Genomic DNA, 18565 nt, shown 5'->3' with positions numbered 1-18565 from the left:
TCTGGAGTAACACATCAAGTTCAGAATCTGGAAGAATTGAGGTTACTTCTGATTTTCATCTGTTTGACTGAGTATAGCAGATGGACCATGGCATAGTTATATAAAAAGATATTCTGGCTATTTATTTTTCAAGGGCTCAATCCTGCATTCCCTAAGAAAGCAGAATTGTCATTCAGGTTTTTAGGGCCCAATGTTGCAGTCCTTAACAACTAGCCTACAGTCACCAGAGGTTATTAAGGACAAATTGGAGCACAGTTTCCAAAAGAGGGTAGTGGAACAGGTGGGCACGTGCAATCCAACAATAAACAAATAAGCCACCAAAAACAGGCATTTGCACTTTGGGTATTTGTGCAGCTACCTAATTGCTTACAAGCACAAACATGGCGTTTGCAAGTATAATGGGTGTACATACATTGTGTTTTGCAGCTGTAACTTACATTTCTGTATTTTAAAATTTGGCAATTGATTTTTATTCTCTTATGAAAAAGTATATTGATAAATTGAGTTCCAGTGTAAATGAAATCACAGAGATCTTTCTTTCCTCTTAAGTAATACTGAAGAGCAAAAAATGTCCTGTGGTCAAATATTTGTTTTAAATTGATCTCATTTTGAAATGGTGAAAAATGATGGAGGCATTTACTAAACTGCTGAGTAACATTTTCAGTTTTAAATGGTACAAAAGGGATTAAGAACCCCTTTGGATCAATTCAAGTGATATATTTGGAGTTAGGGATCTATGAATCTTCTGAGCTAAGCATGACCCAGCAGCACAATTAAATGTGCTTAATTTTATGTGTGTGAGTAATCCAATTGAAGTCACTAAGATTGAAACACATGTGTAAGTACTTTCCTGAGTAGAGGGCCTGTGTTTGTGAGTTGAACCCTGTGATTTCATTTGCAAGAGGCTGGCCATCAACCAGTGCCTCTAAATTCTCTTAGATGTTAGTTTGACAACGCAGAGTAACAGCCGTGTTAGTCTGTCTTCGCAAAAAGAAAAGGAGGACTTGTGGCACCTTAGAGACTAACCAATTTATTTGAGCATGAGCTTTCGTGAGCTACAGCATCCGATGAAGTGAGCTGTAGCTCACGAAAGCTCATGCTTAAATAAATTGGTTAGTCTCTAAGGTGCCACAAGTCCTCCTTTTCTTTTTGACAACTCAGATCTCCAAGGAAACACTCTACTTCTCCCAGAAAGCCTCTTTTTTTCCCCTCTAGTTGCTCCTGGTCCTATGACCTATGTGTAATTACTTTCTTCACTGGGATCCTTTTGGGGCCACCTCCTCATTTCTGTTGCAGGTAGGGCACCATCAGTGTATGAGGCCTTCAACCTCAGGACTTGCTGAAGAATTCTGGTTCCCCTGCAGAGTCAAAGAGCCAAATTGTGTGTCACTTACCATAGTTAGTAACACCTTGCTCCACAAATAGTTCCACTGAAGTTATTGGGACTTCTTGTGGAATAAGGAGCTATTCATCCGGAGTAAAGTTGATCTACAGTATCAGAATCTGGTCTTAAAGTTTGACCTGATAGTCACATTACAAAGCTTCTCTATTGTGCCAGTTCTGTTTGTTTTTGTTTTTTTTCTGGTGGAGAGGGATGGATTAATAGAATGGGGTGAGGGAGAGTTTTGGTTAGGGGGTATCAAAAAGGTAATTCATTTTGGGACTTCGGTCTCATGATACTGTCTATGGTTTTATTATTGATAAATGTTGTATTTGTAACCATAATGGGTGGGTGTATTTTAAATAGGATGAAGTTAGTAAATATAATGATTAATTTTCCCTATAAGGACTTACAGTGAAATCTTGACTGTATTGAAATCAATGGCAAAACTGCCATTGATTTAAGGGGACCGGGATTTCACCCTCAATGCCGACTTCTACTTACCAGTTATGCACTTCTTGGCAACTCTCTTTTCTGGGACTCCACTGTTTTAAATTACAAAATACAAAGCACAGCCCACCATGTGATTTGAAAAACACCTAACAGCCTCGATTGATTGATTTTGATTTTTGTTAGGTGGCTTGTTAAAATTTATTTTTTGTCTGGAAAATATGTTCCGGGGGGGAGGGAGGGAAGATATCTACGAATTGAATTCTGAATGCCCATAGAAGTTGTAACATTGATCTAAGGTTGTTACACATTTTACTGGATTAATAAACAAATTGTATTTTTTGGAGAGACAGTTTATTATATTGACTTCTGTCATTCTTTGGTGCAGAGAGATTGTAAATTGCTATGCATTCAAATTAAGACATCAATACATTCCTGGATAGGTCAGCTTGATTTTTAGACCTACTCGCTTCTGTCAGTAATGGTGCGAGCAGCTTGAATGTGAACCATTTTGCATTGTTAAGGCTTCTAAGCTGTGCTGAATCTTCATAGTTTTCTTCGTTTTAAAAAAAATGCTAATTTTGCAGCCATCACAACTACTTTTTTTTTTTTGAACATTTCAAAAAAGATAGGTTTAGAATCAATATGGCTATGTCTACCGGAGCTGGGCAGAGAGGCAATTCCCTTTTTGGGGAAAATTTAGATATTTTCAAATTTGGGTCTATTATGATTCAGAAAACCTCAAATTTCTCCATCAAAGGAAATGGACCCTTGCCAATGTGGCAGTCTGCCTAGTTGACAGCCCCAGAACCATGGTCTCAGGAAGCCCTTGGAGCTTGGTTTGCCAAGGGTCTGAGTTTGGGAATTGGGGCTCCCAGCTCCCCAGAGCCAGCTACATGGGCTGCTGAGGAGCTGGGAGTCTGGAAGTCCAAGTTATTGAGGATACTGTCAGGTGAACCAATAGGAAACCAGGCTGATGGAAACCCTGGCAGGCAGGGATCCATCAGATCTCTGCCTTGGTTCTGCTGGAATTCTGCTGAAATCAAATCCCCTTCATGTGACATTTTGATGAATCAGCACTTTCTGGCAAAAAATATTTCATTGGAATTTTTCTGACCAACTTTGATATCTGCCTATCAAGTCTACAGATGTTTAATAAGTATATTCTCACCCAGTAAGCATACCATAATGGGAAAGGAGGAAGAGAAACTAAAGGAAAACTTAGAGCAACAAAACTCACAACTCTGGCAACATCTGTAACTTGGTTTGCTATTCCTGTGCATTTTAACACAGAGGAATATTATAAACCTTTATCAGGTGAAACCCCACTAGACTTAAAAGCCTAGGAAGGTTTATTTATAGTGAATTCATAAATGAAGTATTTGTCTAGCTTCATATTTCAGGCAAAACCTTGGACTTAACACTTCAAACCCCTACTTTGAAGAATGACATCTATTACGAAAATTGCTTGCCAGTTGCTAGTGAGCTAAAGATGAATATTCTTTCAGAAGTGTTCAATAGCTTAACAACAAACTGCTTTATAAAATATGGGTAATACTCTGAAATGCTCAGCAGATATAGCAGGAATGTAAATGACCACAGCTATGTTGATATAATCTGAGAAATATTTCCTCCAGGATGAATAAAAACACTCAATCACCATCCATCTGCTGTGCTAAGCCATTCTGGGTTAGCAGAAGACTTCATTCCTCAAATCATCACCCAGTCATTGGTTTGCAGTAGGAACTAACTCACAGCCCAATTAGGGAACTTGCCATACTTGATGCAATAGAATAAACTGAATTTTATTGATTACACACACACACACAATAAAATGCATAAAAATTAAGCAGTAGTGGGATACTGATATAAATGCAATTTAGATGCTCGCAGGCCATTGATATAAACATTATTGTATTACAGAAAAGTAAACATTCTACCAGTCAAGTTAGGTAATACCTGTAGACAAATGCATCCCTGGAACTGGTCAAAGATTTTTCCAGTGACCACTTCTGAAAATGTTGGCCTAATCCTCTTTTTGCACTATGGGCCAAGTCTTTGGCCTGAAAAGTGGGGTTGGATTCGATGATGATGAGGGCAGTAATGGGCCGGAGTCATACCCACATAGAACAAGCAGTTGCAGTACTGATCATAGAATCATAGAATATCAGGGTTGGAAGGGACCTCAGGAGGTCATCTAGTCCAACCCCCTGCTCAAAGCAGGACCAATCCCCAATTAAATCATCCCAGCCAGGGCTTTGTCAAGCCTGACCTTAAAAACTTCTAAGGAAGGAGATTCTACCACCTCCCTAGGTAACGCATTCCAGTGTTTCACCACCCTCATAGTGAAAAAGTTTTTCCTAATATCCAACCTAAACCTCCGCCACTGCAACTTAAGAACAACTTAAGATGTCCTGTCATCTTCTACCACTGAGAATAGTCTAGAACCATCCTCTTTGGAACCACCTCTCAGGTAGTTGAAAGCAGCTATCAAATCCCCCCTCATTCTTCTCTTCTGCAGACTAAACAATCCCAGTTCCCTCAGCCTCTCCTCATAAGTCATGTGTTCCAGACCCCTAATCATTTTTGTTGCCCTTCGCTGGACTCTCTCCAATTTATCCACATCCTTCTTGTAGTGTGGGGCCCAAAACTGGACACAGTACCCCAGATGAGGCCTCTCCAATGTCAAATAGAGGGGAACAATCACGTCCCTCGATCTGCTGGCTATGCCCCTACTTATACATCCCAAAATGCCATTGGCCTTCTTGGCAACAAGGGCACACTGTTGACTCATATCCAGCTTCTCGTCCACTGTCACCCCTAGGTCCTTTTCCGCAGAACTGCTGCCTAGCCATTCGGTCCCTAGTCTGTAGCAGTGCATTGGATTCTTCCGTCCTAAGTGCAGGACCCTGCACTTATCCTTGTTGAACCTCATCAGATTTCTTTTGGCCCAATCCTCCAATTTGTCTAAGTCCCTCTGTATCCTATCCCTACCTGCCACTGTATCTACCGCTCCTCCTAGTTTAGTATCATTCGCAAATTTGCTGAGAGTGCAATCCACACCATCCTCCAGATCATTTATGAAGATATTGAACAAAACCGGCCCCAGGACCGACCCTTGGGGCACTCCACTTGATACCGCCTGCCAACTAGACATGGAGCCATTGATCACTACCCGTTGAGCCCAACAATCTAGCCAACTTTCTACCCACCTTTATAGTGCGTTCATCCAGCCCATGTGTCTTTAACTTGCTGACAAGAATACTGTGGAAGACCGTGTCAAAAGCTTTGCTAAAGTCAAGAAACAATACATCCACTGCTTTCCCTTCATCCACAGAACCAGTAATCTCATCATAGAAGGCGATTAGATTAGTCAGGCATGACCTTCCCTTGGTGAATCCATGCTGACTGTTCCTGATCACTTTCCTCTCTAAGTGCAGGGTCTAAGTGCTTCAGGATAGATTCCTTGAGGACCTGCTCTATGATTTTTCCAGGGACTGAGGTGAGGCTGACTGGCCTGTAGTTCCCAGGATCCTCCTCCTTCCCTTTTTTAAAGATTGGCACTACATTAGCCTTTTTCCAGTCATCCGGGACTTCCCCCGTTCGCCACGAGTTTTCAAAGATAATGGCCAATGGCTCTGCAATCACAGCCGCCAATTCCTTTAGCACTCTCGGATGCCACGCATCCGGCCCCATGGACTTGTGCACATCCAGCTTTTCTAAATAGTCCCTAACCACCTCTTTCTCCACAGAGGGCTGGCCCCTACTCCCCATGCTGTGTTGGGGACAGAGGCAAAGAAAGCATTGAGCACATTAGCTTTTTTCACATCCTCTGTCACTAGGTTGCCTCCCTCATTCATTAAGGGGCCCACACTTTCCTTGGCTTTCTTCTTGTTGCCAACATACCTGAAGAAACCCTTCTTGTTACTCTTAACATTTCTTGTTAGCTGCAGCTCCAGGTGCGATTTGGCCCTCCTGATTTCATTCCTACATGCCCGAGCAATATTTTTATACTCTTCCCTGGTCATCTGTCCAATCTTCCATTTCTTGTAAGCTTTTTTTTTTAAGATCCGCAAGGATTTCACCGTTAAGCCAAGCTGGTCGCCTGCCATATTTACTATTCTTTCGACACATCAGGATGGTTTGTCCCTGTAACCTCAATAGGGATTCCTTGAAATACAGCCAGCTCTCCTGGACTCCTTTCCCCTTCACGTTATTCCCCCAGGGGATCCTACCCATCAGTTCCCTGAGGGAGTCGAAGTCTGCTTTCCTGAAGTCCAGGGTCCGTATTCTGCTGCTTACCTTTCTTCCCTGTGTCAGGATCCTGAACTCGACCAACTCATGGTCACTGCCTCCCAGATTCCCATCCACTTTTGCTTCCCCTGCTAATTCTTCCCGGTTTGTGAGCAGCAGGTCAAGAAAAGCTCCCCCCCTAGTTGGCTCCTCCAGCACTTGCACCAGGAAATTGTCTCCTACATTTTCCAAAAACTTCCTGGATTGTCTATGCACCACTGTAGTGCTCTCCCAGCAGATATCAGGATTAAAGTCGCCCATGAGAACCAGGGCATGCGATCTAGTAGCTTCTGCGAGTTGCCGGAAGAAAGCCTCATCCACCTCATCCCCCTGGTCCGGTGGTCTATAGCAGACTCCCACCACTACATCACTCTTGTTGCTCACACTTCTAAACTTAATCCGGAGACACTCAGGTTTTTCTGCAGTTTCATACCAGAGCTCTGAGCAGTCATACTGCTCCCTTACATACAGTGCTACTCCCCCACCTTTTCTGCCCTGCCTGTCCTTCCTAACAGTTTATAACAATCCATGACAGTACTCCAGTCATGTGAGTTATCCCACCAAGTCTCTGTTATTCCAATCACGTCATAATTCCTTGACATCACCAGGACCTCCAGTTCTCCCTGCTTGTTTCCAAGGCTTTGTGCATTTGTATATAGGCACTTGAGATAAGCTGCTGATCGCCCCTCCCTCTCAGTATGAGGTAGGAGTCCTCCCCTCAGACGTTCCTGCCTGTGCTTCCTCCTGGTATCCCACTTGCCCACTTACCTCAGGGCTTTGGTCTCCTTCCCCTGGTGACCCTAGTTTAAAGCCCTCCTCACTAGGTTAGCCAGCCTGCTCGCAAAGATGCTCTTCCCTCTCTTCGTTAGGTGGAGCCCGTCTCTGCCCAGCACTCCTCCTTCATGGAATACCATCTCATGGTCAAAGAATCCAAAGCCTTCTCTCTGACACCACCTGCGTAGCCATTCGTTGACTTCCACGATTCGACGGTCCCTACCCCGGCCTTTTCCTTCCACGGGGAGGATGGATGAGAACACCACTTGCACCTCATACTCTTCAAAGGCTACCACACTCCAGCCCATTAGCTGAAATGACCCTCTGTATGTCTGTTCTGTGGCAGGACAGAGGACCACAGCAGGTCCTATGGTCACTCTCCTAATCCACCATTTGCCTTCCTTTTGTGCACTGAGGCATGCTCCCTATGCTGTACTCCAGATTGCTGCTAAGGTGCCCTCTGAGGAATAGAAAATAAAAATATTAAGTTTTTAGCAATCCATGGACTGTTGAGTGAAAAACTGACTGGCAAGCAGACTCCCTGCCCCAGAGCTGATCACAAAGTATACTGATGATACTAAGACAGTGAGTGCATGCTGGGACAGCTTAAGTTAAGGGGGATCCCTGCAGTGCAAAGGGAGAGGATGCAGCTTCCCCCTACCCCCAGGTAAACAAAACTACATTTAAAATGTAACTTTCTTTCTGTGCTGTAGCTGCTGATCTTTGCACATCCGGTAGTATGTTCTAGTATGGTTGGTCCAGGGTTCTTTTAAAGATTTCAGTTCACGTTCAAAGAAATTAATTCATACTGTGTGCCTGAACTTTAATGTGAAAACACAGGAGTTATCTGACACAGAATAGGTAACACATACGATCAGTGAGGATGGATGTTAGCATAACTTGATCAGGTCATACCAGTGCATTTTCTGGAGGTTACAGCTGTAGTCCTCTTCTGTAATGGGCTTCCATCACAGAAGATATCTAACCGACTTCTTTGAAAAGTTAATAGATAATGGTGACCCAAGAGACATAATACACTTGGATTTAAAAAAAGCCTTTGATAAAGTCCCATGTGGTGACAGGGTAAGGGATGAAATTCTTGTTATGGATGGAAAGCAGGTTATAAAAATTATAGGAAACAGAGCAGTGGATAAGTTAATGGTGGGGTTTTGGCACTGGGATCTGTTTTCTTTAATATATCTGATACCTTGAAGGAAGTAAAGAGCTGTTGAAATTTGGTACTGATGCAAAGTTATTTCAGTTAGTAATATCTGCTGAGGATTGTGAGAGAACTCTAGGTGGACCTAAACACATTGGGAAAATGGGAACATGATTATAACTGAACTTGAATAAATACAAGGTCAAACACACTGGCAAAAAAATCGTCTAGACTGATGGTATACTGACCAGCTCTGCACTTTTGAGTTCTTCTTAGGAAACATTAACTGCAAGAGTGTGAGGAAGAATATACAGCCTGCATGCAGATTGCCATAACAAGGGTTAAATCAGAGGGAAACAGGAATATTCCAGCAGATAAGACCTGTCTCTCAGAAGAAAGGGACTCTTCTTAGGAGCAGGACACTTTCAGTAAGAGTCAGGGCAGGAGGGCTTAAGCCAGCACAAAACAAAGGAACCTACAGAACTTGGGACAAGAAAAATCTTGTTAGATTCTGCAGGGACTGAGGAACTCGCTGTTAGGGATGAAACTGTATGTAGTAAGGGGTAGCTGGCATTTCCTGCCCTTTATTGTTTGACTGGACTGAAAGGAGATCGGCAAAATATAGGTATATAATTATTTTTTAACTCTCTGACAGGAGTTTTTGGAAAGGTTAAGCAAACTTGGTTCAGATCAAGAAAATAGCCGAGATATAACTCAAAACCCTGAGGGACAAAAGTGAATTAGAAGTAGTCTGCTTTGAGGCCAGTTACTGGAAAAAGCCCACTTTTACAGATATTTGCAGAGAGAGAATTTTAAATTCCCCCAAACAAGTTTTCACACCATAAATATGATGCTCAGAATGTCTGTTAAATCAGGGAACAAACACTTACCTTGCAATCTCTATGTCCAATCGAAACACATGCTTGAGTTTTGAATACTGACCACTTGAAGTGAACTTCATGTGAATAATCTACAGGCCAACAAGTATTTGCCAGAGATATCCAGTGAATAATTAAAAACCACAGATGGATTTGAGAAAAGTTATTCATCAACAATTAGTGAACAGGAAAAAGGTAACATTTAACAAACGATTCATCCAGCTTTACACCAAGTGAAGTTAAAGGTCTGTAAATTTTGAACAAATAAAAGGTAACATTTTTTAAATAATAAGTGTATGGGAAATATATTGTGATTGGATATGTAATAGTACTGAATAACTTTATGAGCACTAATAATTATAGCTATGTTTGTGAAAATATAGGGAACACAGTTCCTTAATTCAGGGCATTAACGGAGCTCTGGAAGGATTTTTAATTCCCCAAAACTTTACAACATTCTTTAATTAGCTAGAGTTTTATTGTCTTTCTCTGAAATTGGACTAGATCAGATAGATACAGGATGGCAAATCCTATGGTCCTGTTCATGGCATGTGTTGGGATTTTGTGGTTCCCAATAATAACCAAATGAGTCAGATGCCAGGCAGAATCAAGGGTCTTTGATACTTTTTTCAATTCAACAAGACTTTATTCAATGTGCACAAAGGGAGAGCCCCTGGTACAAAAATCAGCCAGAGTCCCTCCAGCAAGGAGCCCCTCCCGTTGCTATTTTATAGCACATCGCAGTTACATAACACAAACCTCTAGAGCCAATTATATTTAACCGTTTACATATATGGATTTGTTCATCACATGCTTATACTTCTCCACTCCACATGTTGAGCTCACCCTCCTCCTCTGGGCCTTTTCTAGAATGTTCCTAGGGTGGTGAGCCACAGCATGCTTCTTTATGCATACGTAGCTTCTAAATCACATTTTGTTTAAAATGAACACAAGCATACCCTTCACATGCCATTTGTACAGTCACTTGAAAATACATTCAGGAAATGCTGATTTGGAAAAGGAATTGTATGTAAGATCTGTAACTTTTTTCCTTTTGTGTGACAGTTTGCTCATACTCTTTGGCTAGGCTCTTTCTTATAGTCTGGGTTCTCCTTACTACCCTTAACTTTCATCTACATATAGTAGTCTGGTGACTTTTGAGTTACATTTAATGAATATTAATATTGCCCCCAAACTTTCTGTGCTTTGTTGATATTTCTTTTCTCATCAGACTGTTATGAAGATGGGTTATCTAGTGATGGTCCACATTTTCCTTTGTCTTGGAGTGGAGATACATCTATATACTTCAAAGGAGAATCTCTTAAAAGATTTATAATTCAAAACAGGAGAGCATATTTTATTAAGACAGGAGAGGATGTTACTGTATCTCATCCAGAAATGATACTAGTCTTATACTGACACATAAGAAATAACCCATAAAGATCAGATGCTCCAAATTCCCACTTAAGGAGCCTGAATCTTCTCTTGTTTAGCACTGGGTAAAGGCTTGTCTACATGGGAGGGCTTTTGCTAATTATCATTTTGTGAACAAACTGTTGCGGAATAACTATTCTGAAATAATTGCATCCACACAACCAGCGGTCACCTACTTCCCTCAGAACGTGTGCATGCATGTGGCACTGACTTTTTTTCAAAATAAGCTCAGCATTTTAGGCAGGTGTCCTGTGGTGTTTTGTTCCACTGATGGGCTCTTATGCATTCTGGCACATTTCTCCTGCATATTGTGGGATACTTGCAGGAAGCCACTGGAATTCCGAGACTTGGCATACCTTACCGATTCCCATGATTTCTCTCTTGGTGTCCCATGATTCTCTTTTCCCATGACTCTCTTTTGCGAGCTAGAGCCATTTTCAAACTGCTGTCAGCCAACATGGAGAGAACACTGCTGTATGCCATGATTCTTGGGGTCATTAATACACAGAGGCTGCTGCACATGTATTTGAAATCATGTCGCTTGGGTGGCTTTGTACTTGGAGGCCAGCTATCGCACTGCTGAGCCAGATTGCCTAGAGGAGGAAGAGAAGGAGGGTGAAGTTTTCCTGGAGCAGCTTCATGTGGTGCAGTACCATTTCTGGAATCGGAAAACTAGCGGTGACTATCGAATAGTGTTGCAATCCTGGGATGGCCAGCAGTGGCAGCAGACTTTCAGGATGACAAAGGGCAGAGGGGTGTGTGTGTGTGGGAGCAGGGAGGGAGGAGAGGGGGAAAGAAGGGATCAGAGTGAAAAGTGTCAAGTTGGCCAAAAGGCAAAGAATGGTAGGATTAAACTTGTGCCCACAACACCATATTCTGTTGTGTGTAACGCAGATTTATAAAGCAATTATGGAGAGTGACTTGTGTTGATCATTTTCTTTCCTATGTAACATAAGTGTCCTCCTACCAGTCATGAGTATTTGGTGTTTCTGCTGTGCTGGTGCATTTACTAGACCGCACATGGTGCCCTCAGCATTCTAAATACTGGAGGTCAATCCCATCCCTGTTACCAGTCTGTGCTGGCTTAAAACCAAAAGTTTATAACAACTAATCTCCTGAGCCCCCGACTCCCTTGAATGCTGTTGTGAGTACATTGTTTTGGAATGTGCTTTGAGATTCTCCCCCACACCCTTTAGAGGCCCTGTTCTGGTAGATGCAAAGTTTCCTTTCCTGTTACTTCATGAGTGATGGAGGAGGTCTGGTATTTGGAGTCCTTGAGGTGGAGCATGCCCCCCCAAAAACAAAACAAAACAAAAAACATAGTACTTAAGGGGAATTGCTGTGGTCATTGAACCGGAGCCCCAACTACGCACTGTGAATTCAAACCCTACCATTGGCTGAATTTTGTGAGTGATCAGTGGACGTGTTATGGCAATCTCCCTTTGTCAAGGGGCCGGGGTTCCTACTTTTGGGCAATGTGCCCTCAGTAGTACAGCTAAGACAGAAGGGCCACTGTTTTCAACAAGATAATGCATGCAAATGATTGCTGGGCATGTTGCTACTTTGAGTGTTTTGATTTTTTTTTAACATGGTTTGGGAAGTAGCTTCCAGTAGCACAGCTAATTTAGAAGGCTCTGAGTATTTCAAGCTACACGGCTCTGAATACTGCAATGCTGTGTGTGGTGCCTCAGCAGTGGGCAAACAAACTTGCCGGTGAGGAATTTCCCTAACTAAAGTTTCCAAAGCAAATATGGGAACATAGCAAACACTGACTCGTCAAAGTGAAACAGTGCTGCACTTTGTTGAGATGGGGAAGACTCTGTGGAAGCCCACTTGATGTCACAGTCATGGAGTAGCTCCGTGTGGTGCCCTCTGGAGACTGAACTCCAGTCATACTCCTTAACCGTGCATTCAAATCCTGTACTGCAGGGAAGTGCTCACACATGTGGAGATCAACTTATGCCCCCAAAGTGTTCCATTGTCAGGAATAATACAGCTTCCTTCTCCTCCTTAAACATACGTCCATTCCTGATATAGCGTTCCCACCACAGGTGCTGACTTTTGTTTTTGCCGATGGGTGCTCCTCTCTACCCCTGCCCCCCATGAAAGTGGTGGGCAGGACCTCAGAGCAGGGGCAGGGCCCTGGTGCTGGCACTGGGGCCCACCAAAGATTAATCTGGCCCTGTGGGTGCTGAGCACTCCCTTATTTTTTTTGTTAGGTGCTTGAGCCACAGAGCACCCAAATTGCCTGGGGTTCCCACCTAAAACAAACAACCCCCACACATCCTCTCTGTTCCTCACAGGAGTGAGGTGGTGGGGGATGTGCAGGAGAGGCACAGAGGAGTTAGGCATTGTGTGTGGACCATTGGTAGGGTACGTCTTTCAGGGCCACACTATGTTACAAATGTGTCAAAGACTTTGTGCTTTATTCTAGCTGAGTTTGTAGACTTCAAAATGGTTGTGAAGGTTCCTTTTGGCTATGGAGGTGTTAGTGAGGGTGTAATGGGGCGCACGCCATGCCCCTTCGGTCCGGCCCTTCTCCCCCTCTTCTCAGGAACACTTCAGGCTGGTGCAACATCCATGCTCTTTATTTGTGATCAAGTCCCCACCACCAGTTTCTGACTATATACAGGCTTTTTACAACAGCTTGGCCTACCACAGGCCTGGCCAGCAACAGACTAGGAGACTCCCACCTTCTTCTGAGCCTGACCTTCCCCTCCTGGTCTTCCCTTCTTGCACTCACTTCCTCCCAGCCTTATAGCTCCTGCTAACGAGGCTGGCATCAGGCTATCTACCCAGTCCCAATCCAATCCCCCTGATAGGAGCTGGAGTGGCAGGAGCTGAGTAAGGCCTCTCTAGCGGCACCCTGCCACAGAATGGTAATATGGATACAGTTCATTTGCAAGATTATGTGGTGGTTCTTGAAAATGCGTGTGTGTCTTTTTGCATAGGGAGGGTGTGAGGTCTGCTATAAGAAGGTTTGGGAATGGATCTGGTGCACTATGACTCAGGGATGTGACTGATGTAATCCAGCATGATTGATTCAGGGTTATTATTGATTCAGGGCATTGCTCTGGTCTGATGTAGGGAAGGGCCATGTTGCAGTTGCTTTCACCAGCCAAACTACTTCTATGAGGTGGACTTATGCATCCAAGTTGCCTTCTGTACTGACAGAAATGCTGTGAAACATGGTGACAGGAGATGACTTCTTCAGTGTCACAGGATTTCACCTAGTTGGGTGAAAGATCTTTACCTAAACAGGTTTCTCAACTATGTTCAGTCCCAGAGACTTCAACACCCTCCCTGACCTTGGTTGAAGGACTCATCTTTCTCTCTTTGCAAGAGCTCTGGTCTCTTGGGACTGTCTAGTGATGAATGCTAAAGAGCGTCTGTCTTTGCTCATGTCTTCCAAAGTTCAGTAACTTTGTTTCAAGAGGCATGATGACCTCATGGTGCTTTTCCCTTCCTGTTGTCTTCCCATCCGCCCGCCCCTCCCACCCCCCGCCAACTTCTGTATAAATGGAGCTTCCATTATTTCTGGTCATACCATGCTTAATTTACAGAGGAGACGGACAGCTTGACATTCCCTCCTGTACAGACTGTACAGCCTAATATCCGTGAATATCCATAACTCCTTATATAGTTAATACATATATTTCACAATGATATTAATCACGAGTATCATTAGCTTTCAGAAGAAACCTCTATACAGTCTTATAATACAGTAGTAATATATAAAATCATATGATTCAATTACTTATTTACAGGGGTATCAATCACAGTTAATGCATGCAATTATTGCAAAACAAATTCACCTCATGCATGTACTGCAATGTAATCTCTTTATTGTGAAAGTGCAGCTTACAAAAGTAGAATTATTTATTTGTTTTTGAGTGCAGTCATATTAAAAAAATGTAAAACTTTAGACCCTACAGGTCAAAGCATGAAGGGGCATACGAATGTTTACCATATCTGGCATGTAAATACTTTGCAGCGCCGGCTATAACAGTGCCATGCAAACATCTGTTCTCACGTTCAAGTGACATTGTAAATAAGAAGCAGGCAGCAGTATCTCCTGCAAATGTAAACAAACTTGTTTGTCTTAGTGATTGGCTGAACAAGAAGTAGGACTGAATGGACTTGTATGAGGTGAATTGAAAAATACTATTTCTTTTGTTTATCTTTTTTACAATGCAAATATTTGTAATCCAAAATAATAGTATAAAGTGAGAGCTGTACACTTTGTATTCTGTGTTGTAACTGAAATCAGTATGTTTAAAAATATAGAAAAACATCCAAAATATTTATAATACATTTAAATTGGTATTCTATTATTGTTTACTGGTGCGATTAAAACAGCAATTAATCTCAACTACTTTTTTAATCTCACGATTAATTGCAATTTTTTAAAAATCATTTGACAGCCTTACTTATTACTTGAAGTTCAGCCTTCCCTGTCGTTACAGACCAATAAATCTTTGCAATGTATTATTTGAGAAGTAAAACGGAGCCCAGGCTTCTGTTGCTTGTTGGGGGTAGATGCCATGCCATCTTCTCTCCCACTTGTTTGTGTGAGGGTTGCCTCCAACCCTTGTTAGCTTGATGGGTCTGTTTACCTGATATGAAAATCCATTTTCATTAATTTTCAAAGTACTTTGGAATTTTCAAAGTAACTCCCATATAGGGACAACACATTCCTTTGTCTAGTGCAGACCTGTGGACAAATCCCCTGGTATGCCTGATTTAAACACACTTTAGTTATAATTCTGTCATATATCTATAACCCTTTATACCCACCATGTACCTACATCTTGCAAGAATATTAATGATTTGTGAGTTATTAATTTTTAAATGATAACTCACAAGCCACATTTTTACAAAGATTATTACAATAGTGTGTAGGGTGTGAATACATGGGTGCTTAGTATCAAACTCACCTTTCTACTTTTTGAGGCACTCAGAAATTGAAAATCCCAGCTGTATCCTCCAATTAACTACCTCTCTTTTTAAACCTGCAAACTGGATTTTCACATTGGCTTGGTTTAAGTGTGATGTGTGTTAATAGCTGTTTGCAGTCTCACTATCCTCCCCCCCACCCCCCATTCTCACTGTCGTCTTGTATTGCTGTGTTTGCTCTGGAAGTAATTGTTGTCTTTACTGGTGTTATTGGAGGAGTAACATTTATCAATAGACAAATAACCAGATGTAAGATAATATTAAGGCTGGATTGAACCTGACAAAGGCAGCAATGCTGCCTGTCTCTGAGCAGCGAGGTCTAGTGACTTGATCAAAATGCTGGGAACCAGAGTGCTTGAGTTTAAAGGCATTTGTCTAACATGCACTCACTGAGGGATATTAACCAAGTGTCAAGGCTGATTCCCCACTCTGGCACTTTGGGTGCAGAAGGTGGGGGCCTGCAAGAATTCTAAAGATTTAATACTGGCCACTCCAGGCTTGTATTAAACTCCCAAGATTACAGCTTCTCTCTGACCTTGGATGGGTAGGTGCTGCCATCACCCAATGCAAAAACCCCTTTGAGAACTCAGGAAGACGCACTTGGCATTCCTTCCTGTGGCGTACCCGCAAGCCCTTTCACCCCCTCCCTCTGGGGAAGAGCTGAGAAAGAAAACAAAGGAAATCAGCTGTTGCCACCAGCTAATTAAACATGTGCACAAACCTCTTAGGACACAAAATCCAATCCTGTAAATTTTATTAAAAACAAAGAAAGAAATACATTTGAAAACTTAGGCTATTGCTAGATTTTAAAAAAGCAAATACAATAATTAAGCATCAAGAATGGTTTTCTTGAGGTCCAACTTAGTTACAAGCAAAACAAAAGCATTTGGGGTTAGCACAGAGGAGTCCACAAACCATAAAGAAATAAAAAAAGAGAGAAACCTAATCATGTCTTTCTAGACATTTCCTGATCTATGTACATATATGGGGTTTTAAATGAGTAGTTTCTGGGTATGATCTGATGATTTTTTTCATACCTGGCCCAAGCTCTTACAGCATAGCTGCTCTGTCCCTTCTCTCTGGGAGAACCACACAGAGAGACAAAGGGGAAGGTTTTTCCCAATTTTAAAAAGTTTTAGCCTTCCCATTGACTCTTTTGGTCAAATGCCCACTTCCTTCCTTTTAGCTACACAGGAAGACTTCTTAATCCTTTACAGGTAAAGCGAGTAGAGAACAACTACTAAGAGGGATTTTATAGCTAACTGGCTGACTGGGTGTCCATAAAAGGGAGCTACGCCCACTTACATTTATCACACCAAGTCACATGGAAGGGCAGTTATGCTCAGAAATGTGACTATGCAAAAATGGCACCTTCTCACGCAACAGATCTTCTCCTTTGTGTGCCCCGCTCCCTGTCATATCTACTCACTCTACTATCAAAAGCAAATTTTCACTTCCATCAACCCTGCATAGCTCATTCAACTAGGGAAAAGCAAGCTGGATTTTATGTTGCCTCTCTCCTAAGCAGAATTGCCACCTTAGTCATTTTTTATTATTTATTTGTCAAGTGCTGACATTGTACAAGACACAGTTACTTGCCCCAAGCTGTTTACAAGGCAGACCTCGATGGGACCAGATGCACTGGGGGAGATCTTAAAATGTTACAAGTTCCAATAGCAGATTTTTTCCTCTGCTGCTGAGGGTCCGTGTGAACCAGAAAGAGCAAAACTTTACTTTTAGATCCCAGTTGGAGTTTGAAAATGGTCAACTGGAAAAGAAAAATAAACTCTTCAGTTGTAAATTGAAATTTGATCTGGCAGCCCACTGAGAGGGAATAAAAGCAATATCCCACAGTGTCATGTATTCTTTGATAGTAGCAGTAGCGGGACTTTAACCTCCTCTCTCTGTCAACCCAACGGATTTTTTAAACTATGAACAACCAGGGGGAGGGGTGGGAATTAACTCCCCTATACTTAATAAACAAACAAGAAATCCCAAACATATTTCAAGTATTGGTTCTTAAGAAAGAAAAACTCCCAACAGTTGTTATAAGTCTAAGGAGGAAGGGCCTGATTCTAATCTCTCCCCAATTTTACATTGGTGTAGCTCCATTGCCTTCTATGAAGTTATGTCTGATTTATGCTAGTGTAAGTGAGCTTTGAATGAGGCCCAAAGGAAGGACAGTGCTCCTCCAATCCAGTGCAAGCCCAGTTGTCAAAAACTGTAATAATGATTTGCACTTCTGTAGTGAAATTCAAAATGCCATAGAAACATTAAATAACCCACTGAGTTACCTATTTTCATGCTTGCTTTGTGAACTGTAAATAGGTATAGAAAGGTTAAATGATTTGTTGAAGATCAGTATCAGAGCTGGGACAGAGCCCAAGAATCTGGACTCCCAGTCCCATGACCTAAAAATTATTGCCTCTCTGGGGACATCCAAAATGTTTTAACAAATAGGACTTTGGGTAAATAGGGAAGAAAATCCTTGTACTGGAGACCTCAGCACGTTACCAACACTTTGTTGTTTAGGAACTTTCAATTAACTGATTGATTTGATTGATGATTTTTTTTTAATTAACTGGTATTAGTTTTTGCTATAATTAATAATATGTAGCACTTAGAGTGCTTTTTATCCACAGATCTCAAAGCACTTGACAATGGAGATCACACTTCCTTCCTATTCCACTGTTTCTTTGGGACACAATAATGTATCTATAAATATTCAGATCATGAATTTTTGCCGACAATTGGTGGAATTCTACACTCATTTACACCCATTTAAGTTATTTGGCTTCCAGTTTTGCCCAGTACATATAGTAAAATACAGTAACAAAAGAATAACCTTTGAAAAGGTCCACAAGTCTGAAAGATTCTGCTGTTTCTTTCAGACTGATGGAACTTTTTAAGAACATTGACTGTACATAGCCAACAAAACTTTACAATGCAACAGACTTGTTTCTAAATGCCATCAAACAATATAAAGTTATAATCGGTATAGTAAGAGATTTAATTGTAGAAAATCAAACGCAAAATGATTTTAATTGTACAGAATAACAGCACACAGGCAGGAATTTTGATTAGTTGGGGTTTGCCTATCTAAAGCTGAGTTATGTTTTTCTTTGTTTATTTCTCCAAAATTGGCATCTGGTTGATTTTTTTTTTTAAAGTTCTCCTGCTATTAGAAAAAAAAGCTTTATGGTATAATATTATGTCAGTGCATTTCTTTGGCACATTCAG

The 18565-nt window shown here is 41.7% G+C and overlaps 1 protein-coding gene across 1 annotated transcript in view; it reads left to right on the top strand.

Moving 5' to 3' along the window:
* Positions 1-18565, top strand: part of ST8SIA1 (ST8 alpha-N-acetyl-neuraminide alpha-2,8-sialyltransferase 1) — a 161586-nt gene that overhangs the window by 55605 nt on the left and 87416 nt on the right. The window lies entirely within an intron of this gene.

The sequence above is a fragment of the Lepidochelys kempii genome, chromosome 1, assembly GCF_965140285.1.
Source record: "Lepidochelys kempii isolate rLepKem1 chromosome 1, rLepKem1.hap1, whole genome shotgun sequence".
Classification (NCBI taxonomy): domain Eukaryota; kingdom Metazoa; phylum Chordata; order Testudines; family Cheloniidae; genus Lepidochelys; species Lepidochelys kempii.
This window is presented reverse-complemented; position numbering and strand designations above follow the sequence as displayed.